Source organism: Podarcis cretensis (genome assembly GCF_951804945.1).
Source record: "Podarcis cretensis genome assembly, chromosome: 4".
Classification (NCBI taxonomy): Eukaryota; Metazoa; Chordata; class Lepidosauria; order Squamata; family Lacertidae; genus Podarcis; species Podarcis cretensis.
In genome coordinates, this window is record NC_137173.1 from 75108962 (window position 1) to 75132885 (window position 23924).

At 42.6% G+C, this 23924-nt stretch overlaps 1 protein-coding gene across 3 annotated transcripts in view; it reads left to right on the forward strand.

The window, feature by feature from the left end:
- Positions 1 to 23924, forward strand: part of GABRB3 (gamma-aminobutyric acid type A receptor subunit beta3) — a 203985-nt gene that overhangs the window by 152016 nt on the left and 28045 nt on the right. The window contains exon 1 of one of the 3 annotated variants that reach the window (XM_079972829.1): positions 22962 to 23133. The exons of the other annotated variants lie outside the window; for them this stretch is intronic. The gene's annotated coding sequence lies outside the window, so the exon portion shown is untranslated. Of the gene's footprint in view, positions 1 to 22961; positions 23134 to 23924 lie in introns of those variants that run through there. 3 annotated transcript variants of the gene reach the window in all.

The following is a 23924-nucleotide window of genomic DNA, read 5'->3' on the forward strand; positions in this document are numbered from 1 at the left end:
GAATTGACTAAGGAAGAGAATGAGGTTGGGTTGCACCAGACGCATTATGCTGCTGCAGGTGAATGCAGAGTTCTTTCTCTTCATTTTGCTCAAATATAACTTTTGCCGAGGCTCCAATACTCTCCCCCCCAACTTTCAGAGAATATGTTAGTTGCTCAAGCAGCCTTCTTGCACTTGTTTTGACCACACAGGCTGTCAGCACATGATCAAAGAGACATTACTCCTGAAACACTGACGATATTAGGCATTTCAGGCTTTGAAGCGAGTCTTCAGCCAGTTTTGTTTTGTGGTGTTATTATTATTACCATTATTTTATTAAATTAAATTTGTATACCACTCTTCATCTGAAGATCACAGAGCAGTTCACAACATTATTATTATTTTAAATAATTTTTATTAAAGATTTTCTTGGTTTACAAAAGTACCTTCATCGTCTCTTTTTTTCAGGTTGTAGAGTGTTTTCTACAGATCGGTTACATTTGATGTGAGACGTTAGTGTTGTATACAGAATAAGGTTGGGGAAGAAGAAGAAAGGGGAGAGACCTCTCTCACTACCAAGGAAATATAATAGACAAACAGAAAGAGAACCTACCCAAGTGACGCTGACATAAAACCCCCACATATACACTGAGTAAAAGAATATAACTTCACAACATTATTGAAATTTTAAGTCGTATGTTGACAAGAGACACTTAGACTTATATGAAGGGCATGGTGATTTTAAACTACCTGTTTTGTAAAGTATATTGCTGATGATGATGTGCTGGTAAGACCGATAGGACAACTGACATTTTTAAAAATGCAGCAATATTGGTTTCAGTGTCAGGGACAAGTGTCTGCATCATCAGGGCAAAAGATCATGTGAAATGTTTACTACAGATACATTTCGAGAATAGGATTCATGGTCATGAATCGTATAAAAAAATTGGTACAGCCTGTGCCTTTGCACATAATAGTTGCTTGAAAACACTAAATCTAATTTATTTATGGACTGATCTAGATTCCACCCCCACCCCCCAAAAACCCCCATGAGTAGTGTCTGTGATGATACAAATAAAGGTTATCACCTGTTTCAAATGGGTATGTGCTGAAGAATAAGTGAGAAATGCAAGTGGAATTCTAGGCCTGTGCTCCTGGCATATATATAGTTTCACTTTTCTGTTCCGTTGCTTCTTGAGCAAACATGTGGCTGAAGCCTTCAAGGACCCATTGTATTACTTGGCCACGTGCAAAAACGGGCTTCTCATTTAATCAAAATATTGCACTCTATAGTGCTAGATCCACTTTACATTAAATGGATACAGTACTTACATAATGTTCACAAAAATAGAATACACATTTTAGGGTCATTAAGCCTTAGAATTCAACTATGTTTGACATACTGTACAGCCTTAAGGCTTTGGTAATTTAGATAGGCAGTATCTGTATAACATAGTTGTCAAAAACTGATGGTACTCTTTTTCTGTAAATATACATAGCATGGACTGCAGAAGCCCTGCATTTCCATACACACAAAAATATTAACACAAAAGGTTAAATAACTCAGTTTCTTTTTGGCTCACTCTAATACTTCCTTATTAATAGCTCAATCTGGTTCTTAGGTTCTCTGTTGTAGAATGGAAGGAAGTCTATCCTACAATGTTAGCTAAAAATTGGCCTCCAACTCCTTAGTTTTTAATCAAGCTTGTGTTTGCACCAGGGCAGCTAAAGCAGCTTTTTAGGATTATTGCTGGACTATCAACATGTGAATGAGGGCTTTTTGAAGTATCATGGTTTCTGTCTACAGTCTAGTGCTTTATTTTGAATTTGTGGCATGCATACTCACACACATACAATGATTTGCTGCCAAGGAAGAGAGAGATGACAGTAAATTATCTATTAATGCTTCCATCAATATATTAGGTAATATCTGCTTTCTTGATATGAACTGTTACATACTTATATGTTAAAAAAAAGAAGAAGAAGTGTTCCCAAACATGTTTATTAGCCTCTCATCCTAACTAAGCATTGTTTACATTCAAATTTTTCTTGGCATTTCTTGCAAAAGTAATTGATCACAAAGCCATCAGTAATAATAGAGTGTTTGCTTCATACATATAAAGCGAGGGCGTCTTTCTCTTGGTGCAGGGTATTGCCATTATTTATCAGTGGGCTAGAACCAGTGACATGTGAACTGCTTTCTTGCTTGCAGCTTTGAAATGTGGGCTTTCAAATTTGTAAGCTTTAAGAAAATGATTCTAATAAAAGTTGTTCGATATCGGTCATGGTGATGGATGTTCATCTGCCACCATAGTAATGGAGGGTGACAAATTGGTTTATTTGTTTCATCATGAATAGGACAGAGGACTTATCCCCACCTCTGCTTGCCCTACCACTTTCCCTGATCTTTAGTGCTGAATCAGAACAAAGGCAATTGGTTTTCCTGTGGATTGCCGTTTGTTCCAATTCAGCACTAGAGAGCAGGTTTTCCAAGGGAAAGTGGCAGGGCAAAGGCAAAACCACTTGAACCCATGCCCATAAAGCACAAAAGCGGAAGTGTGGACGAGCCCTGAGACAAAACATAAGGCTTAACTTTCACAGGTTGCAAGGTTGAATCTCTGCTTTTGATGATCCTGGGGGTGGGAGGGGCATGAAGATGGGTGATATTTACCCACCTTCTTTACCCAAAAGGCCATACATTCAGGAGTGAATTGTTTACATTTGCACTTGAATAAAATACACATGATGTTTTTCCCTGAATAAAATACACACAAGGTTTGCCTCTTTGGACGAAACATATTTGGCATCTTTACGTAATAAATTACTAATTTAACTTCGCTTGCTTGCTTGCTTGCTTCTTTTACTGGCCTTTTGGTGTCTCTGATCTTGTAGAATGATGGAAAAACTTCAGAACTATACAGGTTAATTAAAGAAAGCCATCCAGTTGCCAAAGCCAGCCTCCTCCAACCTGGTGTTGCGTGTTGAGTCCCACAGTGCCACCCCCCAAAATAATTCACACTTCACACATCAATTTTTGTTTATGGTTTTTGGCATAATTTTGGCCACAACTTTATTCAAATACAAAAAATGTGAGTGGTTGCTTAGGCATTGGTTATGACTATCTGTCCATGCCCTCAGGGACAGAGCTGGCCTTCCGGACACCAACGGAAGCCAGAGTGGGAAACAAGTATTGGGTGAGAAATGAGGCTGGGAATCAGACCCACACTTCTCACCCTCATGTTCCGGTGGGGCTTGCACGGCCCAAGTCCGGCTCCACGGACAAGGACGAAAAGAATGGCAAGCCCCTGGATTCCTTTAACGGAATTCCCTTTCCGCATCATTTGGAGGGATAGGCACTTACCCCTCCAAGCACCAATTAACCAATGCCTAACCGCCAACCTTACAAGTTGTGACGATTTGCTACGCAGTAGGCAAAAACCAAATGGCACCAGCCAATCAGCCAAGTGGCAAAATTCCTACCAGGCCCCCGCTCCAAGGCGAACGACCCCATGACAGGCATAGCAAGGTCAAGCGATCAAGAAAAAACCACCCTATTAAAGGGAGGGAGGGCGGGTGATCCGGTGCAAAATGGCCAAGAGGACGTCCCCATGTCTGGCCCCTATATTTAAAGCCTCTGACCCCTCCTCCGAATTGGCAACAATCAAAATTCCCCAGCAACCCAATTAACCCCTTAAAGGCTAGGGTTGCTGACCAAATTTGCCTAGTCATGGCAGGGTGGCCTGTTCCCCCAACCGCAACACGTGCTCTCTGTTAGGGAGAACACGCTTTGCGTGTTGAGTCCCACAGTGCCACCCCCCAAAATAATTCACACTTCACACATCAATTTTTGTTTATGGTTTTTGGCATAATTTTGGCCACAACTTTATTCAAATACAAAAAATGTGAGTGGTTGCTTAGGCATTGGTTATGACTATCTGTCCATGCCCTCAGGGACAGAGCTGGCCTTCCGGACACCAACGGAAGCCAGAGTGGGAAACAAGTATTGGGTGAGAAATGAGGCTGGGAATCAGACCCACACTTCTCACCCTCATGTTCCGGTGGGGCTTGCACGGCCCAAGTCCGGCTCCACGGACAAGGACGAAAAGAATGGCAAGCCCCTGGATTCCTTTAACGGAATTCCCTTTCCGCATCATTTGGAGGGATAGGCACTTACCCCTCTAAGCACCAATTAACCAATGCCTAACCGCCATGGAGCCTCCAGCTCACCGCCAAACCACTCACAGACCCAACCAAGACCTCAGCTTGGCCACCACCGCACCTATCCAAGCCTCATTCCCAGAAGCATAAAGGTGCATGCCATCAGCTCGGAAAAAGGATGGCGACTTAAAAAGAATCTCAGGGTGAGAAATCACATCTCCACCCAGCCCAAAAATCTTTTTAGATACAGCGGAATTGATGCGTTTTCTGGCCCTTTCAGTGGCGGCTGGGCAATGACTGCCCCTCCACACGCATCGTTGCAAAAGCTTTAACCAAAATATTTTAGCTGTTGGCACCATTGCCCGCAGTGTCTCCAGGTCAGTCAAAATTGCAGCACGCAGAGAAAAACAGTCCATAGAAACCAGGTTGTTCTCGCCCAGCTGCACCACAATACCCTTCACGTAGCAACTGCCCCTGGATCCGTGGCAGGAGCTCTGACCAGCGCATTCCCTGTCTGGACAGCCAGGACAACTGAACACGCAGAGGAAGGCCAAGACCTGGACCCGCTCTAAGATAAAACAAGCAAAAATTGTAAGACACCAATAATGTTAACGAACATAACCTTTTAATGCATTCGATTTCCCACAACCTGTATTTTATTCCCACTGCCTTATTAACACGCTTTCCGGCCTACTCGGTGGTAGTTTGTCTAGGCATTGGTTCACGACTAGCTGCGCCTGACCTCAGCAGGGCAGCACTGACGACTGGGCCCCACCATACCGTCAGTACCAGCAAACATTGTCGGGGGAACAATGAATCCCAAGGCAATCGCATCCCGACAGGTGTCGTTCCCCCTAGGGGAAAGATGCACCCCATCTGCCCTAAAGAGGGCAACAGCCTTGAAGAAAATAGCAGGGTGCAATATTACAGAACCACCTAAAGCAAGGACCTATTTTATTTTATTTATTATTTGTTAATTTATTTATTTTATTTACTTTATTTTATTCTATTGTCCACCGCCCTTATTAACATGCTTTCTGGCCTGCTCAGTGGTAGTTTGTCTAGGCATTGGTTCCCGACTAGCTGCACCTGACCTTAGCAGGGCAGCACTGACGACTGGGCCCCACCATATCGTCAGTACAAATAAACAGCGTGGGGGAGCAATGAAACAGGATCAGATTCAAGCTCACCCCCAAATGCTCCCAGGGACTCTTGTGTGGCCCTACCCCTAAAAGGGGTTGACAAAAGCATAGCGAATCCTTGGATTCCCTTAATGGAATATCTTTGCGCATTGGAGGGGACAGGTGCTCCAACCCCCCCTCCAGACCACCTTGAACCAATGCCTTAAATTATTATGAGTCCAGGGAGAGCTGCCATCAACTCAATCCAAGCCCTCTTGCATGCAGGAATGCAAACTTAAGCTGGAGGAAGACAGCAAACATTCTCGCCCAGCTGTACCACCAGCACTGCGGGAGGACCTGCACAGGTCACCCTCGACCACACCAAAGGAAGGATCTCCTCCCAAAGCATTCCCCATCAGGACATCCAGTAAATGTTCACATGGGCAGGAAGACTGAGATGGCGCCCCAGTCCAAACTCGTCAACATGCTTGCCAGCCTAGTGTACGATGCTGTGACCCAAATGTGCACAGCTGCTCCTATGAAAAGGAAATAACAGACAAGCATCAGCACAGACCTCATTTGACACTTCTTGATATAACCCTTGTCAGCGTAAGACTTCCAATGACCCGTATTCACAATCCTGTCTACTGACAGGCCCCCAGTCTGCAGCCTTTGCAGCAGTCCTATTCGGAAGGAATAAGGCATGTTCAGCGGTAAGCAAGCCGCAGGCCGTAATAACTGGTGCACGACGTAAGCACATTGATGCCTGGCTAACGGGAACCCATTTTCATGCACTAGGAGCGGGCCAGCCCCCAGGGAATGAAAAGCCAAATATTCTGTTATCCATAACCGGGCAAGGGCCCTCCTCACCTGTGGCGGGAACCCTGATTGTGGCACTCCTGCCCACTAAGTCTGTTTTAGAGTTCCCGATTCTAAAGACAAGCTCCAAAGGATAAGGAAAAGTCCTGAAGCAATAAGCCTCCAGACTCTCAGCCCCATGCTGGCACCAACAACCATTTTCCTAACCCTCAGTGCGAAAATGCAATGGACTACTGAAAGGAATCTCGCCTTGATCTTTAACCAGCAGACAAGTTTTAACTTGTTGCAGATACTACATAGGTAAAATTGACCAACTTCCTGCCCACTGTCCTATGAGGTTGGAGCCTATTCCAACCTTCCAAGGCCCTGCGCACTACAAACTTTATACAAGGGTCTCTGAAAATTAAAGCTTCAGTGTAACAGACATTGCAGCAGACTGAATTCTGATAGTTATAACAGCACGCCCAATCTGCAGCAGGTGGACCAAATACTGCAGGATCTGCTCAAAGGATGGGGGCTAATTCATCTGAATGGCCGAGGACTGCAAGCTTAAGGCTAAGAAATCCATCCAGGCCATCCCATAAGAGCTAAAAGCAGAAGGGGAAATGGCTGCTGCTCTCTGTAAATACTAATTGTTGTCAAAATGCCACAGGTGGTCTGGAAAAGTCTGGCAACAACTGAGTCTGGAGCCCAGGATCTGAAGCGCTTCATCTGAAAATGGGATAGAGTGTCAGCAACATCATTAGAGGATCCCGTAATTTGGAGAGTAGGAAGCACAGTATTAAACCTTAAGCGGCGCAGCTCGAAAACGTGAGCGGAGGGGTGGAGAATCTGCTGGAGCGTGAGGACCGTTTTGCCAAAACGCTCACCACTACCTGGTTATCAGACCAAAAGCAGATCCGATGGTCACTGGACTCCTCGGGCCACATGTGAACTGCTACTACAATGGGGAAAACTCAAGAAAAGTTATGTCACATGATTGCCTCACCACACCGGGCTTGAGGCCATAGCTTTGCACACCAGTGGCCCTTGAAATAAAACCAAAGGGCAAAGATCCAGCAGCACCAGCATGAACCTGAAAATCCCTAAGCGGGTTCAAGGTATCCTGCCATGGCAAACTACTATTGCATACATTCAGGAATTGCTACCATCGCCTGATATCTGCCTTCACCACACTTGGTAGGCATACACAAAGGTAAGGGGACCTCAGGCAACCTGGCCTAGTGGGAAGATTAATTAAGTGACCCAGCAAGATCGGATCTGATGAAGCATCACTTGCTACAGAGGAAGTATTACAAAATAACTTCCTTCAAGGCAGACAGGTTCTCCATAGGCGAGTGGTTTGTTTTAGCAACGATATCCACTGGATCCCTAAATAAAATGGGAATGTGGGCAAAAGGTATTGAGCTATTGCTTGCCAGCTTCCAGCTTCCAGCGCTTGGGCAGGGGGCATCTTGTGCTGCCATCATGATATGTAAATTTACAGGGCCGACGCTGGCCAGAACCCCTAAAGAAGTCCTGACAAAGCTGCCGCCAAGCCAGCTTCCTTTTCCGACACACACTCTGTGCAATGCAAAAAAAAAAAAACACGCTCTGTGCAATGCAACTACGCACTCTGTGCAAGGCACACACAAACCCTCTGTGCAATGCAACTACATACTCCGTTCAATGCAACTACACACTCCGTGCAATGCAACTACACACTCCGTGCAATGCAAAAAACACGCTCTGTGCAATGCACACACAAACCCTCCATGCAATGCAACTACATACTCCGTTCAATGCAACTACACACTCCGTGCCATGCAACTACACACTCCCTGCAATGCAAAAAACACGCTCTGTGCAATGCAAATACACACTCCGTGCAATGCACACACAAACCCTCCGTGCAATGCAACTACGCACTCCGTTCAATGGAACTACACTCCATGCAATGCAACTACACACTCTGTGCACTGCACACACCCTCCGTTCAATGCAACTACACACTCCGTGCAATGCACACACACTCCTTGCAATGCAAAAACAGACTCTGTGCAATGCAACTACACCCTCCATGCGATGCACACACATTCCGTGCAATGCAACTACACACTCCGTGCAATGCAACAACACACTCAGTGCAATGTAACAATACACTCCGTGCAATGCAAACACACCCTCCGTGCAATGCAACTGCAAATCTCACACGCAATGCAATGCAATTGCAGCCCGTGCAGCACCATGCCCTGCAATGCACAGAGCAAACTACAATGCGGGCACGCAAAGGTGCTTTCTCCCACTTGCATATTGCAAATGTGGCGCCCATTACATCCCTCGCAGTGAGGTAACCACCAAAAGGACCTAAGTGTCCAGGTAGAGCAATGGGGGAGCATGCAGCTGTCCCATACAGGGACCAATCCTGCAACCTAGGCATTACCGGCACTATGCGCTGACCCAGTGAAACCAATGCTTATAGACCACATGGGAACACTATTCAGGCCGGAAACGCTTCCAGGCCATCAAATTCTAGGGCAAAGCCCTAGGATCACCTGCTAGGCCAGGCATAAATTCCAGTGAAATAGGAGAGTTGAGGTAGCCCACAGCTTGTCCAGGTACCCCTGCTTGCCCTTTTAGAGGGAAGCACCCATTCAAGAAAACCCAAAGTTCTTTTATCACAAATGGGCAGAACTACCCAGCATCAGAATAGCCTAAAAGGAGCAGTTAGTTTTGTTTTGTTATAACAATGGCTAAGAGGGGGATATGAACCTTGTCTCCCAGGTCTTACACTTTAGCCAGTAAGCCACAATGGCTCATCTCTAAAATGGCATTCGCCACTATCAGGGCAAAACAAACTTAAAGAAAATAAACTTGTTCAGAAATGGCATAGTTCAAGAGCATATACAGAGTGCTCATAGTCTTTGGAGGCACAGAGAGCCTCTGGGGCCCTTTGTCTGCCTCAGATATACATTAGGAGCAACTGGGCCTGCAAGCAGATACATTCGTATAGCGAGAATGAGTCACGTGGCAGAGACTTAACAAGTAACTGCTACCTGTAGCAGACTTAGGCTTGGAAGTTAATGTGCAGGGCGAATAGGCCTCCCTGTTTCTGCTCTTGAGAATCTTAGTCTCATGGCAATATTAAAGGAAGCCAAATTAGTGCTCCCACCCAAGGCTAGCTTAAAATTTGGCCAACAGCGCTGCACACACTCAAATTAAAGCCAACCTTCGGGGATACTATAAACGAAAGTGATTCCAGCTAGGCTGGGAACAGCCCTGACTAGCCCCACAATTAAACAGGCAAAATGGGGGAAACCTTTTGTGAAAGAAAGCCCCTAACGGGGGCTCTTTCCCTATTGGGAAAGGCAAGCCACGGCTATAGGGAGAATCTTCTCACAGGGCAGGGTAAGGGGTGGGGTGGGAAATCGAACAGGAAAAGGGGGGGAATTAAATTATTTAAGGGACTAGAGAGGATTAAAAAGAAAGGGGAAATAAAGAAATAAAGAAATGTAACCAGACAATGAGAAGATTGTCCAAGTGCTCCATGTGATCCGGTGCAAAATGGCCAAGAGGACGTCCCCATGTCTGGCCCCTATATTTAAAGCCTCTGACCCCTCCTCCGAATTGGCAACAATCAAAATTCCCCAGCAACCCAATTAACCCCTTAAAGGCTAGGGTTGCTGACCAAATTTGCCTAGTCATGGCAGGGTGGCCTGTTCCCCCAACCGCAACACGTGCTCTCTGTTAGGGAGAACACGCTTTTTGGACTACAACTCCCATCAATCCCAGCTAGTCTGGCCTTAGTATAAAACATCTGGAGGGCAGCTTCCCATGCAACTTGCAACACAACAGTTTTGCACCCTCCATTTTGGTAATACAGGCCAGTAGAAATGGGGAATGGGAAACTCCAACCACTGAAGGATACTGTAAACCTAGTAACTAAGTTGCATATATAGATTGTCCAAGGGATGCGTCTAAAGATGGTGTAGTGAGAATGCTCCCCCCCCCAACATGGCATTTAATATCCAGATAAGGGAAGGCATGCAAAATCTTTCCTAACCTATTCCTTCTGAAAATGTCCAACATTTTGTGCCCTTAACAAGTGAAGTAAAAACCATGTTTTACCTTTCTTTGGGAAATTTACCTTGGTTTTTTTTGGTCCTCATCACTTTTCTGTGTCTTCATACAATGAGATTAATTACAATCTTTTCTGTGTCTCCATACAATGAGATTAATTGGAGTCTACAGAGACTTCCCTCTTGTGTACCGTGGGAGGGTGATAGAATTTGCCATCCATAGTGATTGATTGACTGATTGATTGAAGGAATGAATGGTATACTCTGTCCACATACCGCAGAAACAGAATATGGCACGTGTTTCTGTTTAGGAGATCCGTATTTTGCTGTGAAAGGTTGGTCTGTGCTGTATTAATGCTGCTATCATTTTATTAGCACCAGGCAAAGCCTGTATTTAAATGTATAACATTTATTTAAAGTGACCTAAGTAATGTTTTCTTTTAGAGCTTGTAGTTTTATGCCCATTGTATGGGTGTTTCAATCTTATAAACATAAAACCTGATTTTCCTTGATACCATACACATCATCCTACATGTGTAGGACTTAGGGGCCAATGTACACTTTACAGCTGCTCTGTGTTCTGGCCAGTAAAATTATGGAACAGTAGATTGCCCCCACTTGCAGTCACCACCAGAATAGCCATAACGTGTAAATCTGCCAAACAGGTAAAAGAAGAAGAATAAACCTAAAATGTGTTTCTCTTTAGATGTGAAATGAATAACTGTGAGGTATGCAAGGAGGATATGCTGTTCTCCACCACTCCTAGCTAAGGATAATTTAATTTAGGTTTGGGTGTGGAAAGAAATAAAAGACTGAAACAGCAACTTGAGCCTGCGAGTGAGATAGGCTTTGAGGTACAGATTTTGGCTCTGTAAGCTTTCAAAAAGTGTCTTTTTGGTGGGAGGGGACGAGACTTCCTTTCTCTGGCAATGCATCAGTGGCAGGACAACACTGCCATGACTTGGGAAATGATCCCACTACCAAAACAACAGCATCCAGTAGGAATTCTGCACCAAACTCCCGCTGATATCAGTAATGGCAAATGCTCAACTCAAAATAAAATATTTGCCACATGATGAGCTATTTTACTGTGACAATAGTGTCATGACCTTGCAGTTGCTGGCAAGACTGTTTTGAGTACAAATGTACAGGAGCAAGAAGTCTTAGGACCTCTTTCTTGTGTCAAATAGGTTTCGGGGTGGGGATTTTTTGGGGGGGAATGAATGAATTCCTATGCCCCACAAATAACCCAGAGGTGCATTTTAAATAAAAGCACATATTCTACTCATGTAAAAACACGCTGATTCCTGGACCATCTGCAGGCTGGATTTAGAAGGTGATTGGGCTGGATCCGGCCCCCGAACCTTAGTTTGCCTACCCATGCCATAGCAGAACATGGAAGCACAAGATCTAGTTATCCCCCACTTTAAGAAACAGGTATAACATTTTAGCACATAAAGGAGGTAGCTAACACCCAACCTGTTATACTAGCATGGATTATTCATCAGTATTAATTAGCAGCGGCAATGCAGAAATGCAGAAGAGAAGACTGCAAGTTCTTGAAGATGTACAATATATATTAAAAACTAATTTTAAAATATAAACGAAATAAATACATGAACAACAGTATTACAAAACTAATGTCTTTGGTTGTTTCACATACACCTTCCCTGCTCTAACCAACTTGTATCATTGCAGCTAGACAGGAGTGAATTGTGTCATGTGACATTGATTGCTTTCTTCAGCTTGAGATGGTTGTTTCTGATGCCTTAAGAAATAGGTGTTGTCATCTACAACCTACAGCAAATACTATCAGGGCTGGGGAATGTTCTCGTTTCTGTTCAGACAACTGCTGAAGCATTTCATGTTAGCATTTAGAAAGAAGTCATCATTATCCTTGGGAGACTAATCAGTTTCATGTATATTTCACAGCATGAAGTCCTATTTGCACTATCATTATCCTGAGATAGTAACTCCTGAGCTCAGGACATTCTAAGATTTGTTCACATGCTCATATGAAGGGAAAAGAAAGCTGAATGTTTATTTCTATTAGGTGATGGTTTACTATTTCAATGAGAGAAACAAAGACCTTAAAATGACCCAAGATTTAAATCAGGCACAGGCAAACTCGGCCCTCCAGATGTTTTGGGACTACAACCCCCATCATCCCTGACCACTGGTCCTGTTAGCTAGGGATGATGGGAGTTGTAATTCCAAAACATCTGGAGGGCCGAGTTTGCCCATGCCTGATTTAAAAGGCCTTGAATCAAGCTTGTGTTGTTTGGGTCATCAGTGGACTGCTAGTAAGCTGGTACACAGCTGCTGGGTATTAGAGGTCTAGATTGGCTGCAAAATGAATGGATGAGTACAATACCACAAATATGTGTTGGATTTTAATTGGGTGGCACTGCTAACTTCATAAACTATCCCCATAACTTTAAGATGGTGATGATTTAAGCCAGTGTAAAGCAACCTGCTAACTCCTTTTGTCGTGTGAGTCAAAACCAAGAGGTAAGCTGACAGAGTCCACTCCGATAAAAACACTGGGATGGGACTCCATCAGCAGTAGGCAGTGAGACTGGAAACCAAGATGGCAGTAGATGTATTCATCCTCTGGATTTAGCCCATTAAGTCAACAGAGGAACCCTGATGTTTTTCCTTGAACGGTGGACCTCCTGCAAAAAGTTAGTCATCTCTGCAGATAAGATTGGGAACAACTTTTTTTAAATCCAGCTCACATCTATCTTCAGAAGTTTGGAACATGCTCCTATCTTCTTCATAATGACCATATCTCTCCCAACCACTTTCCTTGACTTCTTAGTGCATATTTTCTAATCTTATGTAGGGACTACAAGATTGGAAAGCATGCCAAGTTCAGTAATTAAGGCATTTAACAGTCACTAGGTACCATCCCATTTATGGCTCTCATTCTGGGACATACTGAATATTTTAGTGACCTTGAAAAATCAAGCCCAGAGTCCTTAGTCTTAAAAAAGAAATAATCACATTAAGCAACCAGTTAATTAGATCTCACTTAATTAGCAGGCATACTCCTAATAATTTTTTGTACTTCTAATTAGCTTGTACTGGCTAAGTCTCATTTAATATCTTATTCCAGTTTAATTAGAATTTTTCCATAAATGGGATTGATTTGGTGCTTACTAGGAAAGTTAAGATAATACCTTGCCATAATACTGTCAGTTATGTAACTTTATTCTGCTAGTTTAATATTTTTTTCAGTGTTAGCTGCTCTGAATCTTAAAGTTGGAGTGGGTTCAGAATCAGAATATTTTGGATTGTGTTCAGCTAACTTTAACTCAGAATAGATCCATTGAAATTAATGGACTTAACTTAGTCATATTCATTAATTTTAATTGGCATACTCCATGTAAAACTTTGCTGAATACCTCCAATTCAAAAGAGATTATTATTGTTGATGCTTAAGTAACAGTAATTTAAACAAGACTTCAGCAAAGAAGAAATGAATGTTTTGTGTATGGTATTGTCAGAGCTGCCTCTAGGTCCCAGCTCACAGAGGACCAATGCTAGGCTGTCGTAATGTACAAAAGTCTTTATTGAAGTTCAATTTCCATTTCAAAGCCGCAGCGCGCAGCCCTACGTCTTAAACCCTAGATCGGCGAAGTCCCGTCTGAGTCTCCTCCCCTCTGACACCAGTTTAAGATCCTAGCCCTGCTCCACCTTTTCCGCTGCTCTCTCCTCCTCTGGGTCCTCCTGCCCGCTGGGGCATTGCCCTTTCTGGACTCTTCCGACGCTGAGTCGCTTAGCTCCTCCCCCTGCCTCCTGCGGGCTTTAGGACCCAGTTCCCAATCCTCATTCTCTGCTGTCCCGCGCTCCTGTACATTTGAACTTGCCTCTCGTGCCAACCCAGTGACCTTTCTCCTAACCGTTACACTACTTCGGTCACTGCTTCCCTCTTCCGGGATACTGGCCGGATCTGACCTCCCCTCCGTTGTCCGACTTTCTGATGGAGGCGTGGTCAGCCCTGCCTCGTCTTCTCTCCCTGGTGGGGAATGCACTGGCCCCAATACTTGGGACTCTTCCCCCCCACTCTGCTCTGGTGGGGAAGCTGGTCCTGATTTCCAACTACTGCTCTGGGAGTCCCTGCTGCCCCCTTGCTCCTGGGGCGTTCCCCTTGGGAACCCCCTACCCCTGGCCACTGGCGCCCCCTTCTGTGAATCTTCCGATTCGCTGGAGAGGCTCATGGAATCCCTCGGTCCACTGTCCTCTTCTCCTACGCTCCCCTCGGATTCTTCCCCTTCGCTCTCCATCTCCTCTCTTCCCTGTGCCTCTGCTCCTGAGCCCCTGACAGGTATACAAGATGTGAATCAGAAAGTCTAAAACATGATATTAATATAAGTGAATGCCAGCTGCTGGAGAATGTAACAAGTGCTACAAAACAGCAGCATAAACATGCTGTTTGCAAGCCCTCTTGATTTTAATTGTATTCTCCAGCAAGAACACACTTGCTTCTTAGCAGATTTTGTCTTACTATAAAAAATAATAATGTGGGAACAAGCTGACTAAAATTGGTCATTTCTTAAATTCTATTTAAAAGGCTTAAGCAGAAGCCTATGGAATAAAAAAAAGTTTCAGAAACTTGGCCAGCTCATTTTCTGTGTTATTAAATGTCCTTTTAAAATGAATGGAATAAAAACTGTGCAGACATGCATAATGCATAGTAAACCCCGCAGTTAACTGGAGCTGACACTGAAAAGGCTTTGGCTATAAGAGTCTGTCTATGTTATTGTTTTTATTGTGCAGTAATTGTGTCATTCCTACTCAATTACTGTGGGCGTTCTAACCATCTCTCTGCCTGCTAGTACATCAGCTTCAGGGCAATGACATTTTTCCAGCACTCAGGCAGCAGCCTATCCCACACCCACCCAGGTACTCTTGCCTACTACCATAGCAAGTAATAAGTGACATTACTCCAGCTTCCACCATCACCACATGCAGCGTCGTATTGCCAATTCATGAACCTTTTTGATTTTTAATTTAATTTTTCCTGTTCAGTTAGTTGGCGGCTGCCTGCTTCCCCATATCCCAAGCACACATCTCAACTTTAGATAAGCACCCTAAACAATTATCCTTCAATGCTATACAGTTATACAAGTACCAAAAAATGCAAGGACCATTGGAGGAGAGAGACTGTAGGCAAGCGTTTATATGCTAATGCTAGAAACCTCTGAGCCTGATGGGTGAATTGGAGCACTTGGGTCTTTGAGGATGGCATTGTCCTATAGCAGGCACAAAGAAAATCTGGTGGGATGGAGATACCCAATGGGACACAATTTTCCCTGGATAAAAGCTCTATAGGAAGGGCAGAAGTGGTGTCTGTCAAGAGTTGTTCAGCGGAATCCCTGATCTGGACCTTGTGTAGAAATAAATAAGCTTTCCATCCCCAAGAAGGAGTTTCAAAGTTTTACTGCCGAACAGTCTTATATACTAACTACAGAGGATAAGTGTTACAAAGAAACAAAGTTAACATATTGCAGGCAGTATGGTTCAGTCCTTTATGCAGTGCAGTAAACTTTCCTCTCTCTGGTCCCAGAGAGAGATCCTAAGCTTGTTCATCATTGCAGAGCTTAGCTTCATCTGCCAGTGCTTCTGCTGGCCATCACTGACTTTTCAAGTTTCCTCTTCTGCTTTGAAAGATGTGCAGCTGGGTTTCTGGAGATGAGTCATCAGGTAGCCTAAGCCTGTGAAATGGAAAAATGTCAGCTTTTTGCTTTCACCTAAAGTAGAACCTCTCACTTAATGTAAACCTCTGTTTTCCAAATGCTAACCTCTACAGATGTTTTAACCTCAGCATGTACAAACATTTTATGCACATTAAACTTTTAGCTTTAACAGTGTCACTCTGCAGGTCAAAGCGAGCATTGAGTCCAACAAGCTAGAAATCCCAAAAGGGCAGACTCCCCCACAGAATCATTGTGGGTGATAATATTGGCCCCCAAGTGTTATTTAGTCCTAGGGATGTCCTATTGTCCCCCTGATCAAAATGTTCAGGGAGATCATGAGATGATGAATGAAACCAAGGAAACATTCAAAAGAAGAGATGTTGTCGTGGTAGCCAAATTTTTTTTGAAGAAGTCTCTTAAGATTAATAAGGAACCAATTCAATTCAAACAACAACTAGTTCTCCTTTACTGATTTTTTAAAATTATTGGCCGCATGCCTCTCAGTTGTACAAAAATAGAAAACTTTCTCTGACCTCCATGTTTCTTCTTGGTTGTATAATGTTTGGAATATTGCTCTTCTAGAAAAAATAACATGACATGTGGGAGCCTCATGCAAATCCAGATTCTTATTTTTCTTTCTTTCTAAATATATTAAAGATAGATTTTAAAATTATACAATACAGTCTCAACAAATAAAAGAACATAGCATTAAGATTATGGTGTCATTCTGCATGGTCTTAAAACATTGGCAGTCTGTATAGGTCCTCCACAAACAGGTTTGTGAGGTTGTTGGAAGAGCTTTACTCCCCCCCCCCTTTGCATATGAAAAGAAGGGACACCAGGTTCACAAATGTATTTTCCTTTATAACCCCATTTGAAACTCTCCTAAGGCCAGTTAGTCATTCTGAACTAGCTATATCCCAAATATTATTGAACCATGTCTCAAGAGTTAACTCCACCTGGGATTTCCAGTGATACACTATCATCACTAGACGTGTGGCTACCAGTAGGAAAACAAGTACATCTTTATGCTGGGTAGTAGGGCTGGAATCTGGGTTTAGTTAAAGCAGGGCTAAGGCTGGGTTTGGCAAGAGAGTTTATTTAACCATCTTTGCGATAATATCAAAGACCCTGGTCCAAAATATATACCGTAAATAATTTTGCAATCCCACTAAGCATGAAAATACGTTCCAAGGTTCCCATAGCCTCACCAATAAAGGGTGTGTATGTGTAGGGATTTATTGATTTGGGCTAGATGCACCAGAGTTCAATACCACCTAAGAATGACCTTCAGATAAGCTTCCTGAAGGTGAGATGAGATAGTTCTTAAGGGTGGTGTCCATTCCCCATATAGTGTTCTACAAGCATACTATAAATCAATGAAACCATGCCTTTCATATCACAATGGGGTTCAACACACCTTGATTCAAATATTGCAAGGAAACAAAATCCTTCCCCTCTTTCTCTTACATGTTTTGCAAAGGAGCAGCACTGGAAAAGTTGAAGCCAATTAGGGTGCAGATCTTTTTGCCTTCCCTTTAGCCTTTCTTTTGTTATTGCTTTGCCTTTGTATATTAAGTCTCAAATTCTATACACTCCCCATTTTCCCATTCTTTATATTGCCAATATTGTATCTGCCACAAACAAGGATAAAACTTGAAAGTCTTAATACCACTTCATTCACTTGCCCAAGCAAGGAAAAACCCGTCATCCCTGACTGTTAGCTATGCAGCCTAAGGTCCACAAGTTCCCATCCCTTATTTAGAATAAGAATAAGTAATGAGGGGGGTAGCATTTGTTTATAAGATTAATATGCTATGCTATATTATAGTTCATGTTTCAATATTTTCTGAAATTTAAATTTGGCAGCCACTTAGTCATACTAGTATGCCATACACCTGCATATAAGCACACCTATAAACTTGCTGAAAGAGGAGAGCGCAAAATATGGTCTGAAGCTCAACATAAAAAAAAAAAACCTAAGATCATGGCCACTGGTCCCATCACCTCCTGGCAAATAGAAGGGGAAGAAATGGAGGCAGTGAGAGATTTTACTTTCTTGGGCTCCATGATCACTGCATATGGTGACCGCAGTCACGAAATTAAAAGACGCCTGCTTCTTGAGAGAAAAGCGATGACAAACCTAGACTGCATCTTAAAAAGCAGAGACATCACCTTGCTGACAAAGGTCCATATAGTTAAAGCTATGGTTTTCCCAGTAGTGATGTATGGAAGTGAGAGCTGATCACCAAAGAATTGATGCTTTTGAATTATGGTGCTGGAGGAGACTCTTGAGAGTCCCATGGACTGCAAGAAGATCAAACCTATCCATTCTTAAGGAAATCAGCCCTGAGTGCTCTCTGGAAGGACAGATCGTGAAGCTGAGGCTCCAATACTTTGGCCACCTCATGAGAAGAGAAGACTCCCTGGAAAAGACCCTGATGTTGGGAAAGATTGAGGGCACAAAGAGAAGGGGACGACAGGACGAGATGGTTGGACAGTGTTCTCAAAGCCACCAACATGAGTGTGACCAAGCTGTGGGAGGCAGTGGAAGACAGGAGTGCCTGGCGTGCTCTGGTCCATGAGGTAACAAAGAGTCAGACATGACTAAACGACTAAACAACAACAAATAACAAATAAACTTGCTGTCATTTAGACAAATACACAGCTATTTGGTCAGTATTTTTCTACTCTGTGTCTTTATCCATGGATAGAGAAATCAAAAGGAAGAAATCCAAGAGGATGGGCTGGATGTTTAGAACATAGCAGATGCTTAAATGAGGTTCATGCCAGTTGCTTGGATGAGTCCAAAGTAAGCAGCTTGTGCTGTGGAGCCAGATTGCACGACATTGTTTATGTTGAAGCTGTAGCAACTAAGGCCAGAGCGGTTCTGGAGCACTGCTGTCAGTTTCAGTGCTTCACTGACAGGAGACCAAAGGAAGTGGCTTGACAACTGGAGTCTTAGTCATAAAAAGATACGGTGCTCGGGCTAGATTTTTAAATGTGAACAGCATAGCAAACGGAACTCAAAATGCGATAGAAACCTTCCTTCCCACACCAGAATCTTAAACGAGATGTCTCACCATTTTTTCTTTCAAAGGGGGAGGAAAAAAACCTTAAAAGTTGCTTGGCACACAGTGTGAACTATTAGAGTCTAAAAATCTTGCAGCATAGGAATAAAGTGCTTATGAGAGTAAAGCCTTCAAATAATGTAAAGGCTTGACTGACTCACACAAAACTTCAGCATTTAAGCCTTGATCCTAAATGTATTTATGTGGATCAAAACAGCTTCTCTTTCCCCATTCCTTGCGGCCCGGGAGTAGGGGGGTGGGGAATGCTTCATGAAATGTAAATTAAAACCTAATACTGGCGTAGTTAATTTGACTCCAGGCACAGCTGCCCAGAACAATAATAACTAAAAGGACAAACTATAGGGAATAGATAAATGGGAAGATACCAGTACAAGAGGAATTCCCCAGCCTTCCATTCTGCATACTGTCTGTTGTGCTGGGATTTAGGCATGGCTAAAGAGGAAGAAGGGGAGAATTGTGGTGGTACAAATAGAAGGAACTGAAATTGAGCTCAATCTCAATCCCTTTTCATGTGTACCCACCTATCAACACCCGTAATGTAGGTTTAGCACACACTACATCTATAGTGACTACATGTAATTTGCCATCTAACATTCTTTTGAATGAAAAGCCACCAAGTCACAAAAGCCACCATCAAAGAGGATTGACAACAACACTACATTGCGATGGATGGAGAAGAGGGCAAGGTTTTAAAATACAACAAATATATCAAATTGTGCTTTGGGTGGTCTAATTCCCCAGCAAATGAAAGCATCTGCCTCGTTTGTATGATTAAAATAGCGGCATTTGTTATGGTTTGTTAATCTAGCTTTCAAATGTAAGCATGGGCATTTTAATTAGCTGTATACTGTTTGTGTGTTAACTCATTTCGCATTCGTTTCATGCAAGTCTAATTTATCATATGTGTGTTCATATTCTGCATACATAGGCACCGAAAGATAATAATTAGGAACATCTGTTAACATTTACCACAAGCAGATGTTAAACAAATTACATTGTTTATATACTCAGCATCAATTCGGAATAAGGCCTATAAGTATTCCTCAGTGTTCAATGAATTACATGTTATTCACTAGTACAGTTGTACTCTTTCTTTTTTTAAAGATATATATAATTACTTACAAAACACTTAATATGCTGTTATGATAAAAATGAAAACAGCAAGAGTTTCAGCTGAAATTTCCACATTCTTGAGCCTTCTATAATTAAAAATTAGGTGCAAACTTGGATTATGCTCCTAGACTGCAATCATGAGTTCATAGAGAGACAGAGAGATGATTTAGAAGTCTACCTCTTCCAAGGCCCCAGGTGCAGCTCAGCTCCCAGACTTCACAGCAGGGAATTGAGGTTGACCAGGCTGGTCAGTTGTCCTATGTGTAGTGTGAAAAGCACCCCTGCTTGTGGGAAATTTATTGCAATGGTTCATTCAGTGCAGTGGTGGTATGTAGAGGTGGAGATGGTACCACTTGGCTCCTATGGGGGGCACTCTGCAACCTGAAACTCTTCACATAGGATTGCAGCAGGATTATTATTAATAATACTTATTAACCCCTCTTTGGCATGAGATCCCAAGGCACTCTCTTCAACTGCCAATGCCCAAACTTCTGAGGGCAGTGGAACAGCCGAGAGGACCTTCTTTGCTAATCTAAACACCCATCAGGGTCTTGTAGGGAAGGAGACAGTCTCTTTGGGGCCTAAGTCATTTAGGACTTCAAATACTAATGTGAGCACCTTCAAAGGCCCTGGAGATGAACTGGCAACCAATGCAACTGTTTTAAAACAGGTTATATGAATCTAAATGGACTGCTAGCTAGCGTTCTGGCCACTGCAGTTTGAAGTTTCCAAGTCGACTGCGAGGGCAGCCCCATTTGACCATTTTGATACAGGATTTTTTCCCTGAAACTGCAGCATTCAAAGATTGGCTGAGAAATGTCTGTCTTCTTTTGAAGTTTATTTGGATGGCATTGGAAAGCTTGAAAAAAATATGGTTTGAGTTTACTTCAAAGATGAGATGACAGCTTCAAGGAATCCTTTCCCCCTGCCTCCTCTTGCTAAAGCAAAGCAAGGCCCTCATCTGGCCACTGCTACTTCAGATTCAGTCACAACTGTCTTTGAACATTTTGTTCCTTTCTTTAAAGTGGTTACAATGATTCTAAATAATCTATCCCCTCGAGAGTGTTAGCTTAAAAAGGATATAAACTTTGTGCTGCATAAAGCAATTTCAGTGCTTTGCTGAGCCTAAGGTTATTTGTCTTTCGAATGGTAGTTTTCTTGGGTATTTAGCTTTCTGGTCCTTTTTTTTAAAAGAGATGTCGTCAACAGTCTCAATCTACTAGTTATGTCTTTCTCCTGATGTTTCCAGCCTGGAATGGCTGGATCCTGAAAAATGCCACCTACACATCTCAACTCCTTTAGGTTGCATTGCGATACAGAGTCTTTAAATGCAATATTCGAGTACCTTTGCTATATCTTTGTGTATCTGTTTTATGTGGGAATCTTGCTTGCGCAAAGCTTCCTGCAGAAAACATGTAAAGGATAAATGACAGTGGTGCATCTTTAAATGCTCTGTGATTAGTTGAGAACAGACCATTCTACTCTTCATTAGCTAGCCTTTGCTTGCCACTTCCCGTACAGTATCATTCCCCTTTCACTGCACACTTTGGTGTGTAGGAGAAAGAAAGAGGAAAGGAAATGGACATATTCCTTCAGTCACTGAGTTTGCGGTCATGTGCACAATTATCTGGAGGTAAGCTCTATCAACCGTAGTAGATCTTTCATCTGAGTAAACATGTATACAAATGCACTATGAATCTTTTGAGATTCATTTGGACCATTTTAATCAGGAAGGGAATTTTGGTGTCCTATCGCTATATTCATAGAGGTAGTGGCTAGGGTGCTGGACTCAGACTAGGACTGCAATCTTGCATCAATTACCAGGGAGTAAGCCCCATTGAACTCATTGGGACTGACTTCTGAGTAGACATGTAAAGCATTGTGCTGTGATAATGAAGAGACTTCTTTTTTCATTTCTTGTTTATTTTAAAATATTTATACTGCTTCCCCAGGCAAAGGCCATCCAAAACAACTTACAACAATAAAAGCTGCAATGATTTGGTGGGGGGAGAGAATCTGAACTGCGTAAGACCTAAGAAATTTCCCCATAGGAATCAATGGAAATCATTTACTTGTTATGTGACTGCTTGCCTAACAGATGATTTCATGAGTAAAAAATGTGTTCAGATCATGAGATCTGTGTGTATTGTCTTCTGTGTGATATCTTCTGAGCTCCAGGTGTATGACCTTAATTTCCTAAGTTGAAGGCCACTGACGTTGCCTGGCATCAACTAAGGAAGGGCAATCTATGTATTTATTCTATAAATAAATCCATTGCTCAGGAATTTTCACATCAAATTACAATTTTGTAAATTATATAAAGAAACTACTTTTAAAATAATAAAACCGTATTATAAGTAAATAAATTTCTAAAGTTCCTTACTTATAAGCCTACCTTAAGAACATTCCTTTGAACATGGATTGTTTTTATGTATTTGTTTCCAGTACCTTTTCACAAAACATTTTACACAGCAATCAATAAACATAAAAAACAACTTATTTAGAATGTCTGCTGAAATTGAAAGGATTATTTTTAGATTATTCAGTCATTAGAACTGCGCTGGAAGCCCCAATAAGCCAAATTATTGATTAGAAATAGTAGGCATTTTTTAAAAAATTATGACCAATTTACATTTTCTCACTAAAGCAATATTCCAGAATGCAACTTATAACTGCAGGAATAGCTCCTTCAGTGGACAAGCTTTTATATCATTTGGGCAACAGGAGACTGTGGCACAACAAAAAGAATCTCATGTTATTGCTCTGTCTCTTCTATTTCCATGCCTGAAAGCCTAGTACTTTGTGGTTAGTTTTTCTTCCCATGCCAAAATGAAGATATTGTGCCTTTTGTTGCTATGCCAACCAACCTTCTATTGCGTGCAGTATCTCTTAACACTGGTTGATATGGCAACCTTTCTCATTACACTTATACCCACCAAAGAGGTTGTTGGCATACTTATTCACACCAAAAGGCATGCACTTTGGGAGGCAGCTTTCATTGTGCTAGAGACCTGCAAAAATGTTGGTGTGCCACTTGGCCTTCATTTGGAGCCAACACATTTTCCAACACTAGCTAAAAATATGCTCTGAGGTAGGTAAAACAAGTCAAAATTAACTGTCCTGCTCCTTTACTTAGAGAAGCACAACAGAGATAAGTAATTGATTTGGCACTGACCTGTTACTATTCATAAAGGTAAAGGTAAAGGGACCCCTGACCATTAGGTCCAGTCGTGACTGACTTTATTGGCCGAGGGAGCCAGCGTACAGCTTCCGGGTCATGTGGCCAGCATGACTAAGCTGCTTCTGCTGAACCAGAGCAGCGCACGGAAATGTCGTTTACTTTCCCGCCAGAACGGTACCTATTTATCTACTTGCACTTTGACGTGCTTTTGAACTGCTAGGTTGGCAGGAGCAGGGACTGAGCAACGGGAGCTCACCCCGTCACAGGGATTCGAACCACCGACCTTCTGATTGGCAAGTCCTAGGCTCTGTGGTTTAACCCACAGTGCCACCCGCGTCCCATACTACATAGGTAGCAAGGCAATAATCTGGGAAACTTTGATGGTCATGTCTTGCAACACAGAGACTTTCAAATTATTGGGATAAAAAAGCTGATGGGAACATTTCCTCTTTAAAAAGGTGTATTCAGTTCAAGAAAGTTGAAAGGAAATATCCTTGTTCCAAAGTTCAAAGTTAGTTTTATTGCGGCAAAAGCCAGCGACACAGAACACCACAAGGTCAAACAAAAAGAAATCAACAACAGCATAAAAAAAAAAATTACACAAGGGAACTTCGCAGTGTGCCATTCAACAAAAGAGATTTACACTTCCTGATTGCTAGAGTGGAAATTTGGCCACCTCATATGATATTGAGCTTGAGGAA